This window comes from Coregonus clupeaformis, chromosome 1 (genome assembly GCF_020615455.1).
Source record: "Coregonus clupeaformis isolate EN_2021a chromosome 1, ASM2061545v1, whole genome shotgun sequence".
Classification (NCBI taxonomy): Eukaryota; Metazoa; Chordata; class Actinopteri; order Salmoniformes; family Salmonidae; genus Coregonus; species Coregonus clupeaformis.
The window spans coordinates 51,767,514-51,793,909 of NC_059192.1; the positions used below are offsets into that span (position 1 = coordinate 51,767,514).

The window sequence follows — 26,396 nt, forward strand, 5'->3', positions numbered from 1 at the left end:
TTACATCTACATACTCGTCACAGTGCTCCTCTCCAATTTAAAGGCAGAAACATACAATGTGTTTTTCCAGGCACTGCATTGTATGTCATAGCTATGTGTTTGTTGTCCAAGAGTTAAATCATAATGTCATAGTGGGCCTCTCAGCCAGCTGTGATCATCTGCTGGAGCTAATAGACAGATTTACCACACTGGAGAACAAGGGCCCACAGTTGCATGAATGTCTTCTTGGTTCATCTTGTGTATTAGGAATCCGTATTTGTGATGGTGTTTAAATTCCTTCACGCTGTAGACATACACATGCTGGGTTAGGGATGGTAGTGTGATTGATTTCAGCCGTCCCTTTCTGTGTGATGTGAGCCCCTCTTCTGCCAATACCAAGTCATGTCGGAGGATTCGCTGCCATTTCCTCCAGATGGGGACAGGGAGTGATCTGATCAGCCTTTGATGTGTAAAGGCATGTCGATAGACCAGGATTACTGAGGAGGCTAAAAGTATTAAACAAAGAAAAGGGCTTTTAGCTTGTTTGGTGCCCCCTTTTCTCTTCTACTTTTAACCCCACTCAAGCTCAGTCAGCACATCTCTCCTAGGGTTGGGCGGTATCCAGATTTTCAAACCGTCATACCGTTTCTGTGCCATACCGGGGAATACGGTATTATCGAATGTGCACATAAGGGGAGCTATTTAAAAAATAAATAAAGATAATAATAAAAAATTTAAAAAATGTTTGACGCACAAAACAAGTTAGGCAACAGGGATCTTCATCCAGGAGGATATTGAATGTCTCTGCTGTAACCAAGACGCTTGATCTTGACATCTAGCCACTTAGCTAGCAAGTTAGAAAACCAAATGCATAGCTGGAGCCCTGAGCTGGATATATTTAATTTGACACATCTTAGGTTTCTTATAGTTATACTTAACCTATAGTTTATAAGCAGTGGCGTAGCACGCACACCCGCAGCCCCAGCGAGGGGATATTGAAAATCATACCGTCGGTATTTCGAAATTCCCCGGTATACGGTATAAACAGTATATCGCCCAAGCCCGCTCTCTCCCTTTTTTTTTTGTCAATTAATCTCTCTCCCATATTCTCCCCGGAAGGCTCTGCGTCTCTCTCTCCCATGTGTCTCAGTAAAACTGTTGTGTTAATAGATTCCCTGCCGCCCGGAGAGCAAAGTAATGAGATGCCAGTTGGAACCAACACCCTTCGACTCGCGGGAAATGTATTTCTCTTATTTTTATTTTTGCCTCTGTAACCTATTCCTCTCATGTTGGTACCCTCTCCTCTATCGCTCCATGTAGTCATTTTCACCTCCCTCGAAACTTGGAAAACTCGAACTTTCAATCAGTCCGACCCCAATTTTCTATTCTTTACCAAAATGAAAATGATTTGCTCCCACACTTTTCTCACCCTCCTTTCCCTCCCCTCTCTTAGGCGCTCACATTAAAGTTTAGAGTTTAATTGCTGGAGCGCTATCTTAATGAGGACATGAAAGTGGGGAGCAAGGCTAGCGATAGGGCCCATTGTGTGGCGGGCCGGGCTGGAGTCTGCGGCACTGCCTGACGTTATCTCTCCCTCTGCCGGACTAGGCTTTGTTGGCTAAGGTATATGGCCATAGCAGCCTGCATCCTGTAGGGTATTTGAACAGCCCCAACCCATTTAGTGTCTAGTTCTACACTTCAGAACTCTTCAAATACAATCTTCTTTGGAAATGGCTTAATTCTCCCCAGATTGTGTGTCTGATGTACAGTCCCTGTGCTATCGCTCTCCTATTCCTTTCAACTTTTCAGTTGTGTGTGTATCAGCAGGTGGAAATGAACTATTTGTGTGAGTATGCATGTGTGCTTCCATTAGTGCTGAGCGATTAACCGACATTTCTGTTATTTTTTGTTTTTAAGCAACTAATTGACCGACATCAGTTCAATTATTTGAATTCCATTTTGTTCTGTGTTCTGACAATATTCTACATTATTTAGCACAGAAAACGTGGTAATTAACTCCAATGACCATAATCCATTGCACACCTACTTGTCCAGTCTGTGTTTCTTTTATGCCTGCTACTTAAAAGAGACAAGAATGCGTGATTGAGAGGAATAGAGAGCAGTTGCTATCTCTACCTGAAAATACATGATCTAAGTGACTGAAAGTTGGTATTCAGCAGTCATAAAAGTATGCCTTATTAACTTTGAAGAACTACTAAAATAGTGATTTTGTCAGACAGCGTAGGCAGCAGCTCTATAGGGATGAGATGATGACTTGGAATGAAATAATGAAGTCATCAAATAAAACAAATATAATATACACAACTGAAATATTTTATTAAAGTAATGTGAATAAATGATGGTTAATAAGTGATGAGCAGTAATGGGCATCCCGTCCCTAGAGTAGAGGCCTGCTTTCTGAGAGGCCCAAATATGGACGTTTAATTTCCTGTGGCAGATAGGACTGTATAATGGGGGGGATGAGGCTCGGGGAGGCTAGGTACACTGGGGGCGAACGATAACGGAGAGAGACAGGCCTTTGCGTTGGCGGATAGTCTGAGAAAAAAAATATAGAAAGGAAAAGAAAGGACTGAATTACGTATTTTTCTTTTTTTCTTTTTTGAAAAGCAGATCCGTCTCCTCCACCTCTCCCCTCCTCTATCTCTCCTCTTTCCTCCCCTCTGCAATCTTCCCCTTTCAGTCTCCACTCTCGTTTTGTTCTTGGCCAGGACCAGGGAGGAACAGTTAATATTTGTCCCTGAAATGGGAGCGAGGCAGAATAAAGAGGTGTTAGCATCATCTCCTTGGTATTTACCGCATTGTTCTTCTGGAGTGGTTCCATAATGTGCAACTAATCGAGCATTGTCAAGCTGCACTGTATGCGGTTTGTGAGCCCAGTCTTGTTGGTCCTTCCCCTCCAGCTGTTAAAGGCATAAATCAGGCCTAAATCAGTTGGTTTCCGTGGATATCCCTGTGGAGCGGAGGGGCACAGCTCTCACTCTCGATAATTCTCTATTTCAGCCTTACAGCAATTAATCGGAATGTAATCGTTAGGTTGAAAAGCCGTTGTGTGTGAGGTGTGAGACTGTTTCTCCCACCTTTGGTTTGCTCTAAATAACCTCCTGGTACTTGGAGATGACTTGTGCTGTTGCTATAGAAATTGTTTATTGAGTGTGGAACTATTTTGCTCAGGGTCTGTAGATGCCTCACCTCACCTGGGACCTCGGCAGTCCGTAGAAGCGAGCATTGAAACGTTTTATGTGTTTGTTTGTGAGGCTACAGTCTGTAGAATAAAGCGTGGGCAGAAGGAGAATCAGAAAGCCAATATCTATGAGAACTGACATTCTTTTTTCTCTCTCTTCTCTTTCTCTCTCTGGGAACTGAATGTCATCTCTCCTTACCTGTGGTTCTCTGCAGAGTAGATCTCAGTAGTCTGTGTGAGTGGGGGAAGAGTAGTCTGCCAAGGAGAACTGTGGGAGTTACAGTTTACACAGAGCTTGTACTGAATTCACCACAACAGAGCCCAGGCCAGCAGTCCCCTCCCATTCAGATGGCCCTTGTGCTGTGTCCCCAGCAGCCCCTGGGAGATGGCCTACATGTATTAATCATTTTTACCTCAAATAGAATTATCAGCCCTTTATCTCACACAAATCATAAATGTAACACTTTGCCGGTCCCATCCCTGAGAGAAAACGCAGGGCTTTGCACTTTTCCCATGTTATAACTTCCGGGTGACACTTTGTATTTGTTCTTCTGGTCATGTTGTTCAATGTGAATGTGCTTTGCTCTGAGAGAGTTTGTGTGTATTTGGCTGCGGTTCCCATGACAACTGTGGGCCGTCTCCTTGCTGGTGTCTGCTGTGTCCCTCTGGTCATGTCTACACTTGACACTTACATGTGACTTCTATCATGAAGTTTGCATTGAAAAGACGGGTCTAGACCCACAAAAGTCGCTTTGTGATCTGATTGTGTTCAGATCTGGCTGACCACTTCAGGAGGTGGTCAGGGAAGCATTGTGTGCGGATTTCTTCTCAGTCTGGAACAATCAGGCTACCGAAAGCTCATACAGTGGGCGACGTCATCAGCACTCCTCCCACAAGTCTTGCGAAAACGTGTGTTTTGGGACCGAGAGGCACCTTGTCATTATAACACCTGTCCACAGAAGCAATCAATCCGATTCCAAACGCTCCACCATGGCCAAGACCAAAGAGCTCTCCAAGGATGTCAGGGACAAGATTGTAGACCTACACAAGGCTGGAATGGGCTACAAGACCATCGCCAAGCAGCTTGGTGAGAAGGTGACAACAGTTGGTGCGATTATTCGCAAATGGAAGAAACACAAAAGAACTGTCAATCTCCCTCGGCCTGGGGCTCCATGCAAGATCTCACCTCGTGGAGTTGCAATGATCATGAGAACGGTGAGGAATCAGCCCAGAACTACACAGGAGGATCTTGTCAATGATCTCAAGGCAGCTGGGACCATAGTCACCAAGAAAACAATTGGTAACACACTACGCCGTGAAGGACTGAAAGCCTGCAGCGCCCGCAAGGAAATCTTTCTAATTGAGAGTTGGTCAAAAACGTATTTCCCTCTTTAAAATGCAAATCAATTTATAAAATTTTTGACATTCGTTTTTCTGGATTTTATTGTTGTTATTCTGTCTCTCACTGTTCAAATAAACCTACCATTAAAATTATAGACTGATCATGTCTTTGTCAGTGGGCAAACGTACAAAATCAGCAGGGGATCAAATACTTTTTTCCCTCACTGTACATGCCCGTCTGAAGTTTGCCCATGAACATCTGAATGATTCAGAGGAGAACTGGGTGAAAGTGTTGTGGTCAGATGAGACCAAAATGGAGCTCTTTGGATCAACTCAACTCACCGTGTTTAGAGGAGGAGGAATGCTGCCTATGACCCCAAGAACACCATCAAACATGGAGGTGGAAACATTATGCTTTGGGGGTGTTTTTCTGCTAAGGGGACAGGACAAATTCACCGCATCAAAGGGACGATGGACGGGGCCATGTACCGTCATATCTTGGGTGAGAACCTCCTTCCCTCAACCAGGGCATTGAAAATGGGTCGTGGATGGGTATTCCACCATGACAATGACCCAAAACACATGGCCAAGGCAACAAAGGAGTGGCTCAAGAAGAAGCATATTAAGGTTAAGGTCCCCCGAGTGGCGCAGTGGTCTAAGGCACTGTATTGCAGTGCTAGCTGTGCCACTAGAGATCCTGGTTCGAATCCAGGCTCTGTCGTAGCCGGCCGTGACTGGGAGACCCATGGGGCGGCGCACAATTGCCCCAGCGTCGTCCAGGATAGGGGAGGGAATGGCCGGCAGGGATGTAGCTCAGTTGGTTGAGCATGGCGTTTGCAACGCCAGGGTTGTGGGTTCAATTCCCACGGGGGGCCAGTAAAAAAAAAATATATAAAAAAAATACAAAAGAATGACTCACTAACTGTAAGTCGTCTGCTAAATGACTAAAATGTCAAATGTAAATGTAAGGTCCTGGAGTGGCCTAGCCAGTCTCCAGACCTTAATCCCATAGAAAATCTGTGGAGGGAGTTGAAGGTTCGAGTTGCCAAACGTCAGCCTCGAAACCTTAATGAGTTGGAGAAGATCTGCAAAGAGGAGTGGGACAAAATCCCTCCTGAGATGTGTGCAAACCTGGTGGCCAACTACAAGAAACGTCTAAGCTCTGTGATAGCCAACAAGGGTTTTGCCACCAAGTACTAAGTCATGTTTTGCAGAGGGGTCAAATTCTTATTCCCTCATTAAAATGCAAATCAATTTATAAAATTTTTGACATGCGTTTTTCTGGATTTTTGTTGTTGTTATTCTGTCTCTCACTGTTCAAATAAACCTACCATTAAAATTATAGACTGATCATTTCTTTGTCAGTGGGCAAACGTACAAAATCAGCAGGGGATAAAATATTTTTTTCCCTCACTGTATGTGTATTGCATAAAGCTTGCTAGTTAGCTTGTAGGAAGGACTAGTGAGCTGTATCCGTCCAAATAACAGTTATAATATTCTTCTGCATTTGGATATTTATGCGAACCTAGAGATTCCACCAAGTAGGTGTAGATATCACCATAGGCTACTTTGGGCCATTTTGTAGGGTTGTCTCCCCAGCTGGTCTCCGGCAAGTTGAAAGGACATATAGGCAAGCCAGCAAGTATACATTTTTGTAAATACCTAGACCATTCAAGGGCAGGCAAAGACCGGAAGTAGTTGCGCGACATATCTAAGACTAGTGAATTAGATCGAGATTAACTTCTCTCGCTAGCCAGTCAGCTAACCGGCGAAAAAGCTAGGGGTAAACAAACAGTGACGTAAGTATAATGTGACTGCTTTATTGTCAGTGTTAGCAGGTCGGGTAACAAATTAGAATGGCAGAATAAGTATCATACAAATCGTTTGTTGTTGTGACAGCCAAGTATGTTAATAACGAAGTGAGGCTGCTGAAAACGTTTATTGAAACGACAAAAAAGTGTCAGTAGTTTGCTTAGGATGACGCCAAAGTTAGAATAATTATATTGGAGTAATGGGAGCACCTTACGGCTGTACCCTATACGTGGGCGTGGTCACGTTAAGCCACGCCTCGCCGTGTGTATCTAAACAATAGTTAAAGTAGAGGCAATGAACTGAAACCGCAGAGGCCCAGCAAAGCATCCCAATCATTTTTCTTGCACTGCTAATTTCTGAGGCGATATATCTTATCTGGATGGGGTCTTGCATTAGACACCCTTCTCCCTTCCATGTTTTTAGTCCATGGAGTGTTTGTTTACACAGCCATGACACCCAAATCCACACTGCGAAGGGGGCTGCAGCAATCGCCCCCGAAGATCTCACACTGTTATTACTGAGAAGCTGCAAAAACCAATTTGGGTCTCTTATCAGATATACGGCTTGAAATCCATCTTATGTGCCTTGAATGTGCCTTTTTTACATTTTTTTATTTTTTTATCAGAGCTGAACCAACTTGCACACTGTGTGTGAAATTGTTTATGTGTGAAAATGAGCTGATGGTGGCAGCAAATGGGAAGCTGCTTTTTAGTGCAAGGTTGTTTTTCTCATGAAATGAAAATGTTCTTGTCTCATCTCACATCCTTTATAGAAGCCTATAGCCTCTTCTTGATAGGACTGTTGCCCTTGGCATTAGGCTATATCGAGTGGGTTGGGTGCTTGCGTGGTTCAGGGCCCTGACTCACACTCAAAAACAGGAACAAAAGTTTTGATATGGTAAACAAAATATTATATTGGACAAGCTTCCATACTAGGCTACTTCTGTTGAAAAACAAATCCTACTTTTTCTAGGCTACCTCCTGGTGGCCTTCTTTCTGCCTGCCTGGTGGTGGAGGGAGGGAGCGAAGGATGGGGTAGCGGGTGGAGAACTGGGGCAGATGGAGGTAGGGGGCCAAGACTGCCTGCTGGGTGCCATTCAGCTCACACAGACCCAGCAGTGTGGGCCAGAGAACACCAGCGTCCAGCAGCCTACCCCCCTCCCCTCCACCCCTTGCCTCTATCCACACCCCCTGTTCTAAATCCTCTATCTCTCTCTCTCAGCCCCTCCATGTCTACTCTATTCATGTCTGAATGAAATGGGTTTACACTCCAGCCTTTATACAGTGTGATGTGTTGTGGTTCAGGAGTGTGAGAGATGTTCATTGCCATTGCCTCACGCTGGCTTTGTGTGTCTGTGTGAACAGATGCTTCAGGCAATGAGCTAGGAATCTGGGATGTAAGGAGAGGGTACATGTGATAACTAGGGATGTGCATCTTTCCCTTTCAAGATGATTCGATACGTATCTAGATACATGGGCTCCGATATGATACAGGAACGATATGTTTCAGTTTGAAACGATTCTGTGCGATTCGGTTCCACAACCATAAGACCCGCTAACAATTACATAATTTTATCAAAATAGTTTAGCCTGCTTTTTTTGGCAATAATCACTGATCTGGATTTCAAGTCTGTCTATCAAAATGCCATTTTGGTTTTTAAAAAATGCAGAACCATGCATAATGCACATTCACTAATTATGACTAACTTCTTGTAGCAGGCATTCTAGAAAATTAACACAGGTCTCATAAACAATCTCTCAAGCACAAGCCCACGTGCTAGTGAGTAGCCAGCTAATCTTTATATTTCAAGTTTAGCCATCTTGGATCTATTTGCTAGCTAACATGGTAGAACAGTTGATTTGTTATAAAAACACACCCTTCTGTCCATCTCCAACTGTTTGAACAGCATGCCAGTCTGTCCACTTTGTTCAGATGTTGAAATCAAGTGGCCTACCTTATTTCTCAGAATGAGAACGAGTTGCCAATTCCTTATATAATTGTGTTTTATTCTTATTGCACATTTATAAAACACAGACTAGACAGCTAGTATAATAGTCTTTGGCTAACATGCTGCTAGCGGTACGTTGTACCGCAATGCCTGGCACCGCAAATTGAGTATTAATTTTCCAGAATCAATGTTAATTGACACTCCGTTTTTAGTAGTGTCTGCTCTTGTGTGCAATTTGAGGAGTTGAGACCTAAAAAGGGTACCGTTAACTTCTCCTCTATTACAGTAAAATAATGTCTCAATGTGTTTCGGTGTACAGTCGTGGTCAAAAGTTTTGAGAATGACACATGTATTGGTCTTCACAAAGTTCACTGCTTCAGTGTTATGAGATATTTTTGTCAGATGTTACTATGGTATACTGAAGTATAATTACAAGCATTCCATACGTGTCAAAGGCTTTTATTGACAATTGCATCAAGTTTATGCAAAGAGTCAATATTTGCATTGTTGACCCTTCTTTTTCAAGACCTCTGCAATCCGCCATGGCATGCTGTCAATTAACTTCTGGGCCACATCTGACTGATGGCAGCCCATTCTTGCATAATCAATGCTTGGAGTTTTTGTTTGGCACTACAGGCTGTCAGAGGGTGGTGTGTACGGCCCAGTACATCAATAGGGCCAAGCTTCCTGCCATCCAGGACCTCTATACCAGGTGGTGTCAGAGGAAGGCCCTAAAAATTGTCTTCGGCTTTATCTTGGCCAGGTCGCTGTTGTAAATGAGAACTTGTTCTCAACTGGCTTACCTGGTTAAATAAAGGTTAAATATTTTTTTTTTTTAAAAGCTGCTCCATGCAACAACCAGCTTTTTGAAAGCTGTGCGCTCTCTCTGCCCGACAGATTATCTATAGGCTATATGTGTGCAGTGCGTGTGTGATAAATAATCAACATAACAAACTAACAGCTTCGGGAATCCATCTATTTTTGTATCAATTATATAGCCTATATTTAAAAAAAAAAATATGATTACAATATTGTTTTCACTGGCCCAAGCAGGCCACTGACGGGGTTGAACCTCCCCAGGCCTGAGCCCTGTAGGCTATGTTGAGCCCTGACACACACAGACGGGCATTCCCGTGTCATTGTTACCTCTTCAGAAAGTTGGTTTATTTTTGGTCACTTGCACATTTACTGTTTGAATAACGTGACCTGGTAAATATTTTCACTGGCACCCTTGCGACCAATTCAAAATGTGTCGCACTGCCAAGTCAAACGGTCGCAAATGTGACTGCTTTGGTCGCAGTATCGAAACCTGTGTGTGTGTGTAAATGGGAAGGTGCACACAGAACAGAAGGCGCAAAAGAGACGAGACCAAAAAGACAACATGAGAACCGGTGGACATAAAAGCTCATAAAAAAACCCAAATCAAATTCATTTGATATATCGTCCAGCCCTACCTCGTTATGAAATAAATTGTCAACTTTACCCCTGTATATATATTTTTTTCATATACACTGATTGTTTAAAGCAAAACTACCAAAACTATTGCTGATGGTGAACCTTAACAATTTAAATAAAAGCCCCGTTCAGCAGGTAGGCTATAGTCAGATGAGAGTGATGTCTCCGGTAGCTTACTTTAATGCTGGTAAAACACAATTTTCAACAGTGCATACAGTGAGGGAAAAAAGTATTTGATCCCCTGCTGATTTTGTACGTCTGCTCACGGACAAAGAAATTATCAGTCTATAATTTTAATGGTAGGTTTATTTGAACAGTGAGAGACAGAATAACAACAAAAAAATCCAGAAAAACGCATGTCAAAAATGTTATAAATTGATTTGCATTTTAATGAGGGAAATAAGTATTTGACCCCCTCTCAATCAGAAAGATTTCTGGCTCCCAGGTGTCTTTTATACAGGTAACGAGCTGAGATTAGGAGCACACTCTTAAAGGGAGTGCTCCTAATCTCAGCTCGTTACCTGTATAAAAGACACCTGTCCACAGAAGCAATCAATCAATCAGATTCCAAACTCTCCACCATGGCCAAGACCAAAGAGCTTTCCAAGGATGTCAGGGACAAGATTGTAGACCTACACAAGGCTGGAATGGGCTACAAGACCATCGCCAAGCAGCTTGGTGAGAAGGTGACAACAGTTGGTGTGATTATTCGCAAATGGAAGAAACACAAAAGAACTGTCAATCTCCCTTGGCCTGGGGCTCCATGCAAGATCTCACCTTGTGGAGTTGCAATGATCATGAGAACGGTGAGGAATCAGCCCAGAACTACACGGGAGGATCTTGTCAATGATCTCAAGGCAGCTGGGACCATAGTCACCAAGAAAACAATTGGTAACACACTACGCCGTGAAGGACTGAAATCCTGCAGCGCCCGCAAGGTCCCCCTGCTCAAGAAAGCACATATACAGGCCCGTCTGAAGTTTGCCAATGAACATCTGAATGATTCAGAGGAGAACTGGGTGAAAGTGTTGTGGTCAGATGAGACCAAAATCGAGCTCTTTGGCATCAACTCAATTCGCCGTGTTTGGAGGATGACCCCAAGAACACCGTCAAACATGGAGGTGGAAACATTATGCTTTGGGGGTGTTTTTCTGCTAAGGGGACAGGACAACTTCACCGCATTAAAGGGACGATGGACGGGGCCATGTACCGTCAAATCTTGGGTGAGAACCTCCTTCCCTCAGCCAGGGCATTGAAAATGGGTCATGGATGGGTATTCCAGCATGACAATGACCTAAAACACACGGCCAAGGCAACAAAGGAGTGGCTCAAGAAGAAGCACATTAAGGTCCTGGAGTGGCCTAGCCAGTCTCCAAACCTTAATCCCATAGAAAATCTGTGGAGGGAGCTGAAGGTTCGAGTTGCCAAACGTCAGCCTCGAAACCTTAATGACTTGGAAAAGATCTGCTAAGAGGAGTGGGACAAAATCCCTCCTGAGATGTGTGCAAACCTGGTGGCCAACTACAAGAAACGTCTAACCTCTGTGATTGCCAACAAGGGTTTTGCCACCAAGTACTAAGTCATGTTTTGCAGAGGGGTCAAATACTTATTTCCCTCATTAAAATGCAAATCAATTCATAACATTTTTGACATGCGTCTTTCTTGATTTTAGTTGTTGTTATTCTGTCTCTCACTGTTCAAATAAACCTGCCATTAAAATTATAGACTGATCATGTCTTTGCCAGTGGGCAAACGTACAAAATCAGCAGGGGATCAAATACTTTATTCCCCTCACTGTAGATAACAATAACCTAGCAAATGACATGGGTTGTCACTTAACTAATAAAGGCTAATATCGCGCGAGCCATTTTAGTATTTAAATGCTAAAGGTGCCATGCAAGATCAGGAACAGGCCGCCTACCTCGTGTTGGTCAGCGCGCAAAGCTGGGCACAATGCGCAATTTGACTAGGCTACATATGTTCCCTGGGGTTGTTCGGCATGCAAAATTACTTGTAGATCAATGACTGTCAAAACAGTTACATGCTTAGTTTGACACTGAAGGAGAGGACACATCAGTTGTCACAAAATATGAGGTATGTTTGGAAGGTAGAAAGAAAGTAATATGAGGATAAAAAAAAGAAAAGTGAATCGGCGATTCGTAACCTTTGAATAGATTTTCTGACCAATGTCATGCTACATTTGAATCGGTTTGTTCTCCGCGGACCGATGCAGTCATATCTTAAACATTTGAATCGTGGACCGATGAGTATCTGAGAATCGTTAAATCCCTAGTGATATCCATGTAATATGCATGGTTAGGTCTGTATCATTGGCTTAGTATCCCAGCGAAGGTTCACACATGTAGTAAGCTTGGGCATTAGCCAGCCTACTGGCAGTCTTACCAGCCAGTTACGTATAAGATAGATCGAAAATGTGTAGGGAGGTGGCGGCGAGTGGCAAACAGGGACAGAATGTCTGCTTCTCTCCTTGGTGAAATATGGATCAGAGAATAGATGTCCTCAGACTTTAAACGGAAGGGCAGTTGTATCACATTAAGCTGGCTTTGGTGTTGTTGTGTCCCTTCTCTCTCTGACGTAATCTCTGGCTGCAATTTCACTCTGATCTATAGTGTGCTTGGCTTAGAAATTACCTCGGAGAAAACGATAGCGATGCTCAATATTTATTTACGACTAACTCATTCTGCTTGCTCTCTCAATATGTGGTCTCTGTGTGTGTTTACGGACTCTGCAAATGGATTTCCCCTCATTGGGCCTGACCTTTTCAAGTTGGCTCTTTTCATTGGAGCCGAGCATAACGTTTTCTGCGCCTGTATTAGCATGAGAGGAAGAGTGCCTGGCTGTCAGCTCAGAGATGTCACCTCATGAACCTTCTCTACGTCCTGCGCCTCTGGATTCTGAATGAATGCAAAGTGCAGAGAAAGAAAGAAAACCGCTCCCTCGCTCTCTCTGCTGCGGCCTGTATATGACTATGCCAATGCTGCTCACCGATGTAGATAACTGTTAGCTTTACAGTTATTACGCTAATATTAACTTCTCACTCTTCCATGTCTGTAAACAGTTTGTCATTCAGTCCAAGCTAAGTAGTGGAGGGCTGTCAGACCATTAGGGAAGAGTGTTGAATCTTAAATCTCCATCCCCCTTTCCTGCGGTGTGGTCTGATTATTAGGCTGCTGTGTAATTCGTCCCTGAGGGCCCCAAGTAGAATCCCTCTCCTAAATCAGGACTAATCTACTACCTGCTGCCCGTGTCTCTCTCCCCCTCCACCACCCTCTGTATGGGGTGTATGGCTGCAGAGTGGAGTAGGGAGAGCGTGTCTCTCTCCCCCTCCACCACCCTCTGTATGGGGTGTATGGCTGCAGAGTGGAGTAGGGAGAGCGTGTCTCTCTCCCCCTCCACCACCCTCTGTATGGGGTGAATGGCTGCAGAGTGGAGGAGGGAGAGCGAGGGAGAGGAGAAAGGCACAGACAATAGGATTAGCAACACCATCCCCAGCAGGGCGGAATGTGTTTGTGCTGCTACACCGTTAATTGGCGGATATATCATGGGAGCGGCATGAAGCCATGAATAAGATTTGCAGCAACTTTAGTGGGTAAACAATAGCAACAGTCCCTGTTTGAGCCGGTGCTGCTGCAAGATACGTGTAACAGCAGTGAGATGATCCCTCATTTGCTTTATTAAAGCGATGGGTGATGTCGGTGTCTGTTGTAGTGCTGTAGAGGGTGTGTGTACACTTGTGTGTGCGTGCCGTGGGTGGGTGCATGTGTTTGTGCGCTCGTGTGTACATGTCATCCTGTGTGCCTTCTTGTATGATAAGTGGTTAGAGAGCTGGGCATGGGTATGGCTAAATATGTTCCAGGGGTAAATGAGGGTCATCATTAATGTTCCTTAAAACATTTTGGGGCACTGAGCAAATTTGAGGTCTTAGGAAATTTGAACGTTGTGAGAATTTTCTGCAACTTCCGCTGAGTGTTTACAATGAACACTGAGGCTGTACCCTTACAGTTTTAGACAGTAGCCAACAGGCTATTGTAGCTATTTGAGCATAATGTAGGCCTATCAGAGTGGCCTACCAACAAATCCAATGGCGCAAATCCCATAACATTTTCACATGGAAATAGCTTTTAATTTCTATGATATAGCCTACAGTAGCCTATTCTGTATGTAATGTTCAATGCAGGGCTGCATTGCATGAGACTTTAAAAAAATGTTTTTACATTATGCAGGGATTTACATTAATTAATGATGTTTTTACTTGGTCTGTAACACCATAGACCAAATAGGTGACTGTAAATTGCATTGTGTTATATGATGCAAGAAAACACTTTACAAAATACAATTTATTATTATTACCATACAGAGAATTAGACAATGTAGGCTACCCCTCTGCCTATTGGCTTATTTGCACATTCAAGCCTGTCTCAAAAATCAACACTGACCTTTACATTAAGACACAAGCTTTTTACCTGACTTGCTTTTCAAAGACCACATGAAATGGAGACCACACGTAACTGTTTTAGTTTGTTGCATTGAAAAGGGGCTGATATAATGTTGATTCGATCTCAGAATTTTTTTTGATCAATATAGTGCAAACTAATGGGGCGAACTCAGTGAAGTTCAATCTCTTGCGTCTTCTGCGCAGAAGAAATGCCAGGCCACGCAGAGACGCAAGAGATTGAACTTCACTGAGTTCGCCCCATTAGTTAGCTAATTTATTTCTGTGATCGAATCAACATTATATCAGCCCCTTTACAATGCAACAAACCAAAACAAATCTTAACTTTGCAAGATTGAGTCTGTGATTTTGTTGTAGGCAGAGCCAGAGCGCAAAGGAGTAGAATTATATTGGTGGGTAGCTGCGCACGCGCACAGCTTAGAGGGAACATTTTCCTTCAGTAATGTGTAATACAGTACATACACTATATATACCAAAGTATGTGGACACCCCTTCAAATTAGTGGATTCGGCTATTCCAGCCACACCCTTTGCTGACAGGTGTATAAAATCGAGCACACAGCAATGCAATCTCCATAGACAAACATTGTCAGTAGAATGGCTTTACTGATGAGCTCAGTGACTTTCAACATGGCACTTTCATGGGATGCCACCTTTCCAACAAGTCAGTTCAACAAATGTATGCCCTGCTAGAGCTGCCCCGGTCAACTGTAAGTGCTGTTACTGTGAAGTGGAAACGTCTAGGAGCAACAACGGCTCAGCCGCGAAGTGGTAGGCCACACAAGCTCACAGAACGGGACCACTGAAGCGCGTAGCGCGTAAAAATCGGCTGTCGTCGGGAGCTTCATGAAATGGGTTTCCATGGCCGAGCAGCCAAGCGTCGGCTGGAGTGGTGTAAAGCTCGCCGCCATTGGACTTTGGAGCAATGGAAACTGTTCTCTGGAGTGATGAATCACGCTTCACCGTCTGGCAGTCCGACGGATGAATCTGGGTTTGGCGGATGCCAGGAGAATGCATAGTGCCATCTGTAGAGTTTGATGGAGGAGGAATAATGGTCTGGGGCTGTTTTTCATCGTTCGGGCTAGGACCCTTAGTTCCAGTGAAGGGAAATCTCAACGCTACAGCATACAATGACATTTTAGACGATTCTGTGCTTCCAACTTTGTGGCAACAGTCTTGGGAAGGCCCTATTCTGTTTCAGCATGATAATGTCCCCGTGCACAAAGCAAGGTCCATACAGAAATGGTTTGGCAAGATTGGTGTGGAAGAAGTTGACTGTCCTGCACAGAGCCCTGACCTCAACCCCATCGAACACCTTTGGGATGAATTGGAACGCCAACTGCGAGCCAGGCCTAATCGCCCAACATCAGTGCCCGACCTCACTAATGCTCTTGTGGCTGAATGGAAGCAAGTCCCTGCAGCAATGTTCCAACATCTAGTGGAAAGCCTTCCCAGAAGAGTAGAGGCTGTTATAGCAACAAAGGGGGGACCAACTCCATATTAATGCCCATGATTTTGGAATGAGATGTTCAACGAGCAGATGTCGACATACTTTTGGTCATGTAGTGTATGTGAAGCTGTGTACTGGTGTATTATTAATATTTTATAGCAGTGCATTATTTATCTGGCCAGGCAGATTCCGCTCCATCGGGGCGACGTGCGTTTGACATGTGATGCATTTATGCAGCAGCAGCGTTTTCTGGATTAGATGAGGTTAAGTAGCAGGCTACAGCACAACCTCTACCTCCATAAGATGTCTATTTCACCAGCCACATTGGCGGGTGGTCAGGGCTCCACAGTGCAAGTATTTCACTTGTATTTATGAATAAAAATAGTCAATAGGCCCATGTAGCTCAGTTGGTAGAGCATGGCGCTTGCAACGCCAGGGTTGTGGGTTCGATTCCCATGGGGGGCCAGTATAAAAAATAAAAAAAACGAACTCACTAACTGTAAGTCGCTCTGGATAAGAGCGTCTGCTAAATGACTAAAATGTAATATGTAAAGTATGATCACATTTATAGTAAAATATATAATGGTTTTCAAAGTATTTCCGCCATTTTGTGTCATCGCTGGTAAATTAATCAAGTCAAAGAACTACAAATCCTATCGAGCCTATTCCACCTCACGCTGCAACACTGCCTGGCTGGGGGCTGCGCTTTAGAAGCGCTGTGCACAGGCATAAATGTTGGTCTAATTTACTTGAAATAAAAGTCTACTCAAGTGAGTCTTTGTCCTTGTGTTTGTTGGCTATTTACATTGTTTTGTTCACAAGGTAGGTTGTTTTTCTATGTTTGAGTTTCAACTGTTAGGGAAGCTAAGACAACGCTTATACTAGTCAGACTCAATCTCATGGGCACAAACATGACTAGTCGCGCTACCACGGTAACCTCACGCCCTTAAAGGGGCAGGTTAATTTTTTTGTCTCATCTGTGATATTTTGGTTAAAAGACTCAGGTCACCATTTTTTTTATTAAACAATATAACACATTAGTTACTACTTATTAATAATACATTTATTGTTTTAGAAACATTACAAAGCATGTTCATCTGTTTTTGTGTGTTTTGTTGGTGTAATTTTAGCTGCAAAAAAATATTTTGTTTACGAAAAAGTTAATAAACTCCACTGTTATGTCGTCCTGTCTGAGCTGACAAGGTAAAGATAAAACTTCATGCTTTGGGACCTGTTGGGACCTCAATTATTATACAGTAGATCTACCTGCCACCGTAGCTGGTGGCCCCCAGAGCCCCCTAACCCTGACTGTGTCTCATCAGTATCTCTAACATGGACCTCTCCAATATAAGTTCCTTTATAACCACTGATAGGTGATAGGATTTATCCATATTTCTTATCATGTCCTGCCATGGAAGCTAGTTGAAACGTACTATTTAGAGACTGCTTCTGTGGGTCTGGACTGGGAGCCCTCTCTCTCTCTCTGGCCCCTGGATCAACTGTCTCTGCCCACTACAAAGCAAATACCACCTGGGAGAAAGAGAGGGATATGGTGACTCAGGGTCTAGTCAAGCCAAGGTGAGGGCTCTCCTCCAGCATCATACCACCATATGATGCTACTGAGTCCACTTGTCTTTCTTCGTCTCTCATCTCTCCTCATCTCTGGCTCTGTCGTCCCTGGGGCTTCAAGCTGTGAGGAGGACTGAGTGACATAATGCTTTTAAAACTAGGCTACCGTGAAACACTTTTTTCTCTCTTTTAAATGGAAGACACTCCTGTGAAGATGCTGTGTGTATTTTAAGCTCACTTGCTGAGGTGGGCAGCTCATATTAAGGTAGGTGTGAGCAGCAGGGGTTCAATTGTTGTGACTGAGTTGGATCCTTAATGAATCCTGTTTCTCTCCACTTCTCTGCAGGCCCTCGTCTCGCCTCATAGACTGCTGCTCACGCTGAGGTAAGGTGCTCTTCAAAGACATCTGGGTGTGCTGTTCTGTGTGTGTGTACACCCCCTGTGTGTATGTTATTTTGGGTGTGGGTGTATGTATGTGATTTCATACAGTGTGTGTACGTTCACACATCCCATATGTGTTAGTTCCCATAGGTGTCAGAGGATGATTTAGAATTTAACATAGCACAAAGAGATTTGCATTTGCTGGTTCTATTATTGGTTCACTTGTGGACCCCAGCCTACAATAGCTCACATTGACTGAATCACATACAGTGTGGGAAAAAAGTATTTGATCCACTGCTGATTTTGTACGTTTGCCCACTGACAAAGAAATGATCAGTCCTATAATTTTAATGGTAGGTTTATTTGAACAGTGAGAGACAGAATAACAACAAAAATCCAGAAAAACGAATGTAAAAAATGTCCCAGGTGTCTTTTATACAGGAAATGAGCTGAGATTAGGAGCACACTCTTAGAGAGTGCTCCTAATCTCAGCTTGTTACCTGTATAAAAGACACCTGTCCACAGAAGCAATCAATCAATCAGATTCCAAACTCTCCACCATGGCCAAGACCAAAGAGCTCTCCAAGGATGTCAGGGACAAGATTGTAGACCTACACAAGGCTGGAATGGGCTACAAGACCATCGCCAAGCAGCTTGGTGAGAAGGTGACAACAGTTGGTGCGATTATTCGCAAATGGAAGAAACACAAAAGAACTGTCAATCTCCCTCGGCCTGGGGCTCCATGCAAGATCTCACCTCGTGGAGTTGCAATGATCATGAGAACGGTGAGGAATCAGCCCAGAACTACACGGGAGGATCTTGTCAATGATCTCAAGGCAGCTGGGACCATAGTCACCAAGAAAACAATTGGTAACACACTACGCCGTGAAGGACTGAAATCCTGCAGCGCCCGCAAGGTCCCCCTGCTCAAGAAAGCACATATACAGGGCCGTCTGAAGTTTGCCAATGAGCATCTGAATGATTCAGAGGTGAATCAGAGGTGAAAGTGTTGTGGTCAGATGAGACCAAAATCGAGCTCTTTGGCATCAACTCAACTCGCCGTGTTTGGAGGAGGAGGAATGCTGCCTATGACCCCAAGAACACCATCCCCACTGTCAAACATGGAGGTGGAAACATTATGCTTTGGGGGTGTTTTTCTGCTAAGGGGACAGGACAACTTCACCGCATCAAAGGGACGATGGACGGGGCCATGTACCGTCAAATCTTGGGTGAGAACCTCCTTCCCTCAGCCAGGGCATTGAAAATGGGTCGTGGATGGGTATTCCAGCATGACAATGACCCAAAACACACGGCCAAGGCAACAAAGGATTGGCTCAAGAATAAGCACATTAAGGTCCTGGAGTGGCCTAGCCAGTCTCCAGACCTTAATCCCATAGAAAATCTGTGGAGGGAGCTGAAGGTTTGAGTTGCCAAACGTCAGCCTCGAAACCTTAATGACTTGGAGAAGATCTGCAAAGAGGAGTGGAACAAAATCCCTCCTGAGATGTGTGCAAACCTGGTGGCCAACTACAAGAAACGTCTGACCTCTGTGATTGCCACCAAGTACTAAGTCATGTTTTGCAGAGGGGTCAAATACTTATTTCCCTCATTAAAATGCAAATCAATTTATACCATTTTTGACATGCGTTTTTCTGGATTTTTTTGTTGTTATTCTGTCTCTCACTGTTCAAATAAACCTACCATTAGAATTATAGACTGATCATGTCTTTGTCAGTGGGCAAACGTACAAAATCAGCAGGGGATCAAATACTTTTTTCACTCACTGTACCAACTTTACCTGAATCAACAGCAACACAGTCTCACAGAAAGTTCTCACACAGACTTTGAACTGGATTCTGAAGTGGGATTAGACCTGAATAACTTTATCTGATTTTAACATCCAAAAACAGAAATGTGAACTGACGAACAGCGCACACATGTACACACATACACACACACACACACACACACATCGACACAAAGACACACACAGATCTGTATCCCGTCTCTGCAGTGAGCGTGATAACAGATCTTGACAGGGGGGCAGCCACCCATATCAAAGGCTACTGGATCCCAGTGAAGGGGCTTTGTTGGGGAGGGAAACGACAGCATGGAACTCAAATGATCCCCGCTGCCATTGCTAGGGGTAAACTGTGTCAAACATGGGCCTTAACCCAAGCAGGATCGAAGCTTTTCATTTCTTTGGGTTGGCTTCATCTAGGGTTGGGCGATATTACGATAGCATCGTAAATCGACGATGATTGACAGCCATCATTGATGGTGACGACATCGTGATGTGACAGATGATGGTTAAGCCTATTTGAACTTGACTGGCGCTGTGTCTAGCAGCGAACAGCAGGGCAGCACACAAGTGACATTCTGGATAATTTGCCTATTCCTATTTGCTATAGCCTATTTCAATAAATATGTTATATAACAAACAGAACGCAAGAGAATAATGTAGGCCAGACGGAGCAGAGAATTCCTCCAAAGCACTGCAAAATGTCCAGTCAGGAAATATTGTTTCTCTGTCGGATGCATGGGCATTAGGCTATAGCTTAAACCTTTTATTTTATTTTTTATAACGGACACTCCTTAACTATGTTGTCTAGCTGTTTAAAAAATCATATGCTATTCACTTCTCTCTCCATTCGATAGGATATCAATATGACTGACGGCTACGCTTCGTTCTATGCATGGCTTTCTCCCGATCAAACAATGAATGTAACGGAGTTCCATCTCAAAGTTATTTGAATAGACTAAAAAAGTAATGTAGCCAGAGGACTAATAATGAGGGAACATTCAATATCAATAGCCTATAGAAAAATCTAATTACAAGTTGAATCAAGTTTAAGCTTATTTTGAAAGAAATGATCCATGGGGGTCGGGTAATCCCTCCATGTGAGGTTGAAAACCAAATGGCCGATAACCTATCCTCCTACTAACCCTTTCATAAAAGGTTTAAGATGAGTAAAAATTATGAACAGTAGCTCATTTCCTGAATATTCTAGCCTACAAAGTTGTTGTGGCTTTCAAAAATAGCAAGAATGAAAGTCTATAGCCTAGGCATAGGCTATTCTTAATCACAGCTTTATGAGATTGAAAAAACAATTATACATTTTTATATCATTTTATGAGGCAAATAAAGCAATTATTATCCAGTTCTGCTTCTATCCAGTCCGTGATGTAGGCCTATAACCTAGCTCACTACGGTAAGACAGCCCGTTTCTCATCAGACAGTCACTGCTCCATCATGTGCGCATCAGTTAGATAGACAGACACACAAACCTCTTCTGCTCCTCCACCAGAAAGGAGTATTAGAAAATATTTGCCATTGCCTTCACTTAGCCTCTGCCCAGGCTTTGAACAACATTATCTTTCAGCATAATTCATCCAGTTGATTCGATTTCGAGCTATAGCCCAACTGTCGTTTTAGCTGAGTTTATTGTATTATTATTATTTTTAGAGGGGGGGGTGGGCAATAAGGGTGATGGCATCGTATATCACAATATTTTATGGGTACATAATCACGATAGGACAAAGGTTGACATCGCCCAACCCTAGTTTCATCACAATTATAGTACGGAGCCTGATCCTGCCAAGTTACAGTACAGAGGAGTCTTATCTTTTCAGTGCCTAAGCAGATGACTCCTTGCTTCCAACCTTATGTTTTCATTGTATCAATGGTTGTACTGAAAGACCAGTGTCAAGGGGCTTAAGACTCTCCTTGCACACCCTTGCTCGATGTTGTTGCGTAACAATCAAAGGTCACACATTCATGTCACAGTGTTACCTTTGGTTTCTTACCAGCTGTCTTTTCTATATTCTCCTTGTATTCCTTCTTCCTTCCTCCCTAATGATGAATGATTAATTTAAAGCCTCCAGATAATGGTTCATTTGCCTGCTGCTGCTCTAGCTCCGGTGCCCTGGGTCTCTTCTCCTTCTCCCACCTTCAGATCACAGTACCCAACCAAGAGGTCTCTGTCCCTGGCAAAGCACAAACTCGGCCTCTTCACCCACCCACTCAACCACCCACCTACGACTGGCAGTGCTCTCTCTCTCTCTCTCTCTCTCTCTCTCTCTCTCTCTCTCTCTCTCTCTCTCTCTCTCTCTCTCTCTCTCTCTCGCTCTCTCGCTCTCTCTCTCTCTCGCTCTCTCTCTCTCTCTCTCTCTCTCTCTCTCTCTCTCTCTCTCTCGCTCTCTCTCTCTCTCTCTCTCTCTCTCTCTCTCTCTCTCTCTCTCTCTCTCTCTCTCTCTCTCTCTCTCTCTCTCTCGCTCTCTCGCTCTCGCTCTCGCTCTCCGCTCGCTCTCGCTCTCTCGCTCTTCTCGCTCTCGCTCTCTCGCTCTCTCGCTCTCTCGCCTCTCGCCCTCTCTCGCTCTCTCGCTCTCTCGCTCTCGCCTCCGCCCTCGCTCTCGCTCTCGCTCTCGCTCTCGCTCTCGCTCTCGCTCTCGCTCTCGCTCTCGCTCTCGCTCTCGCTCTCGCTCTCTTTCTCTTTCTCTCTCTTTCTCTTTCTCTCCTCTCTTTCTGCCTTGTGGCGTTGGTGTACTAATGTGTTTCTATAATTCAGTGTTAGTTTGGCCAAGGCATGTTCACCCAGCACCTCCACCCCCGATCACCCACAGTGATGCAACTGTGAGTGATTCTCCAATGACAAATAAATTAATTCGGAGGGGTGAAGGGAGGGTGAGGAGATAACAACAGGAAAATTAATGATTCATTATATTTATTCTGGTGAACTGTGCAGTGAGCAGGCCAGCATGTGTGTTTATGTGTATGCGCGCAAGTGTGTGTGCTTGCAAGTGTATTTGTGTGTGTTCTTAGCTTGGCACTTCACATCCTAGTGGTAGGCCTAATCATCTGCAGAGCCCTGTTTCATTCCGTACTTGCCGCATTGTGAATTGGAAAGACTTAGTGAAAGAGATGTACACCCATGTTGTCGACTGGTCGATTGTTTGGTCGATAGGCTGTTGGTCGACCGAGATTTCTTTAGTCGAGCAGTAGCACAAAACAAAAAATATATATAATGGTGGACTAGACACCTGTCTGATGCGCGCCTGTCTGAGTGGACTGATCCATTGTGGAGGCCGTGGGGATGACACAGTCCATCAGTCTAAGACGTGCTACTGAAATTGTATATGGTTATATTACATAAGAACAATGGTGCAACACTAATACGAATAATATTATTTTATAACAAATACGCTTTCTCCTGCGTTGGATAATGATTGCTGTTCTCGGTTCAGAAACACATCAGTGCGCTTTTGAATGGGTGCCTTTTCCTAGACTGTTGCTATGTGCATAATAGCAAAGTTAACCAGCATATTGGTGTTGAGAACAATGCGGCGGAGGCAGCAGCGGAGTTAGGAGACAAGAAAACAGCCCTTGCCTTAATTGTCTAAGAAGAGTGAGGAGAGAGGAAACCCTAACTTAACTAGGTCTATAATCAATAGTCTAACTGTTAAATGTGCCTGGCTTTATAAATCATCAATATCTACAGAAATGAGACAGATCCTGCTTCTGTTGCCTGTTTAGTGTTTGTTTAATAGCCTACTGATTCAGTGAGTACCAAGCTTCACGCAATGACATATCAAGTAAATGATTTCGCAAATGTTTTATCTTTGCTTTGCTGTAATAAAGGCTTTACACTTTATTTTCGTTAGAACAGTCTCTCTGGTATTATTTATAATGTATTTAGTGTTGTTTACACTGTTCCAAATTGTCCGAAAAATAATATTTATAATAATAATAATAATAATGCTCCTTTTTCTTGATCTCCTCCTTATTGTTATTATTACTATTCATGTCATTATCATTAGTAGGCTTAGTATAGCAGCCTTGTATAACCACCATTGAGCTGTAGGCCTTAGAGAGCATCCTGTTTAGTCTTCATACCGTAACTCACCTCCGTGACCAAGGCCCTTCTCCCCCTATTGCTCAGTTTGGCCAGGCAGCCAGCTCTAGGAAGAGTCTTAGTGGTTCCAAACGTCTTCCATTTAAGAATGATAGAGGCCACTGTGTTCTTGGGGACCTTCAATGCTGCAGACTTTTCTTGGTACCCTTCCCCAGATCTGTGCCTCGACACAATCCTGTCTCGGAGCTCTACGGACAATTCCTTCGACCTCATGGCTTGGTTTTTGCTCTGACATGCACTGTCAACTGTGGGACCTTATGTAGACAGGTGTGTGCCTTTCCAAATAATTTCCAATCAATTTAATTTACTACAGATGGACTCCAATTGTAGAAACATCTCAAGGATAATCAATAGAAACAGGATGCACCTGAGCTCAATTTTGAGTCTCATAGCAAAGGGTCTGAATACTTATGTAGATAAGATATTTCTGAGAAAAAAAAAAGAAAAAAAATTGCAAACATTTCTCAACCTGTTTTCGCTTTGTTGTTATGGGGTATTGTGTGTAGATTGATGAGTAAAACATATAATTTAATCTATTTTAGAATAAGGCTGTAACGTAACAAAATGTGGAATAAGTCAAGGGGTCAGAATACTTTCCGATCAATACTGTATCAATCAATTATTCATTCATGTCATCACACAGCATACGAGTTATGATTTGTAATGCAATCAAGCATTTTAGTTTTTTTTTAAAAGCGAGCCTAGAATAATTAGCTTAAACAATAAATAAGCCATTCCATTTTGGAAATTGCATTCACTAATGTTAGTTTTTTGCTGTAATAAAGGCTTAAAAAAAAAAAAAAAACTTTACAAAAGACTCTCTGGTACGCTTATACTTTATTTAGTGTTGTTTACACTGTTCCAAACGGTCAGAAAACGTATATTGTAATCTATACAGCAACTGTTTGGCACACATAATATGCACGCAGCGCTTGCTCCTTACCTTCTTTTTCTTTATCTCTAGTATTTTCCACAACTAGTCAAATTCATTCCACACATCTGACTTTTGCTTTACGTCCTGAGCAACCAGTAAACATTCCCCCGTTTCGAGTTTATTTGTCATGTCGTCTGCATCCATTTTGCTGTCATGTGTTACGGTGTTCAGAGTTTGTTATAACCAATTTATTGATGTGATTATGATATGCTCTAGGTCAGGCCTGATTGTGCCCTATTCGGACAAGATTAGTTTTACTGGGGGAGGTCGGTAATGTAATTATGTGTACGAGCACAAAACACCACATCTGTGATTTTTGTCCCGTCTCAATCTGCCATGTCAGTAATTTGTACATGGCAGGAGAGTAACAATTCCAGCAAGAATAACTTACTGTTTTTTGGTGAACTCAAAGGTCCTCTAATAATACTAGTCCCGTGCGAATCGACATCCCTGTGTTTTGAGAGAATTGTCTGAGTTTGACAGGTGTTGCTCGCGGTTTGCACAAGAAAACTATAACTGATTAGATAAATTGAACTAAGTGCTGCGCATAAGCTATATATGAATGGCCTACATGTAGCCTATCAACTTTCACAGTGAATGCTTTTGTTTATATCTTTTGTGCGTATTGCGCATGAAGTGAATATTGCCAAATGCATCAGTAAAAAATATTCAGCCTATTTAATGCAACCGTTGCTGTTAATAGATCGCAAAGCAGCATACAACTGACCTAAACGTTTGGAAATGATAAGTTAACTTTCTCTTCCATAGCCTTAAAACGCATCTCAAGTGCAATTGCACTGTTTAGCTAACATCTGAAGGCTGGGGGGCATTTAGGACATACTGCGGATCGCTAAAATATCCTAATGATTATGATCACACTTCCTCAATTCAAATATTATGACTACACTATGCCAAAGATAATTTGTATGGTTTTGAAACATGGGAACCAAGCTTGAGTTGTAAGTGTGGCCCTATCACCTGGACATGTTGAAATACTGTATCTTCATGCCTAAAATAAAAACCTCAAGGTTTCCTTCATAACTGTCAATTTATTGAAAAAAAAAAGAAAATAATTACATGGGGCAGTTTGGGAAAAAATGAATCCCATCTGAATCGTCCTCTGGAATAACGGACATTTTGGAGTAATAATTACATAATCAACGTTCTCTAGTAATACTAGTCCTGTTTGAATAGGTCTTTGGTCACGTGCATGCGATGCATATATGTGTCACGTAAAGAGAGCAAGGATTGAGGGAATAGAGAATGTTTTTCCTAAACAAATGAAGGATTTCGCTAACAGAGATTTTCAGTCAAAAATGGCTCTAATTATGTTGCAGCTTCTGCAACATGGACAGCGCGATAAACACTGATGTTCTGTGGCGGTCGTTGCAGCAGGGGGGAGAGAGAGACAACGGGTGCTAGTCACACAGTCACTCACTGTCATTTTTTTTTTTTTTAACACAGCGCAGCAAGTCTGAGCCCGGCACAATAAAATCAATTGCTGGTCGAACTTTAGTCATTTGTGTGTCTTAATTATTTAATCAAACAATGTGCTTAAAGCATCAGACAAGCTCAGAATATAGTTGATTTGATTAAAACACATAGGATGTGTCAATATATAGAAAAATAAAAGTTAAAGAATTTAGACCAATCGATTGGTCGAAAGAACAGAGTACTCTGTTCTTTTGTCAGGTACAGCCCTAGTACGTACACACACACGTGTATATACTGACTCATGCACACATGCACTCTGTGTGCACACAAAGACCTTCTGACATCTACACTATCTGGCACATACACAGTGGCTTAGGGCACTCGCATGAACCCACATCACTCCCTCTATTTCACACATACACACACTCTATCTGCTCTCCTATATCGCTTTGTCTCCCTACCCTCCTCTCTTTGTTTCCCTCCTCTCCCCCTCTTATCTTCTCCCT

General features: G+C 43.1%; 1 protein-coding gene across 2 annotated transcripts in view; it reads left to right on the top strand.

The window, feature by feature from the left end:
- Positions 1 to 26,396, top strand: part of LOC121570369 (bifunctional heparan sulfate N-deacetylase/N-sulfotransferase 2) — a 180,358-nt gene that overhangs the window by 65,147 nt on the left and 88,815 nt on the right. For both annotated transcript variants that reach the window (XM_041881839.2, XM_041881832.2), the window contains exon 2: positions 17,576 to 17,613. The gene's annotated coding sequence lies outside the window, so the exon portion shown is untranslated. The remainder of the gene's footprint in view (positions 1 to 17,575; positions 17,614 to 26,396) is intronic.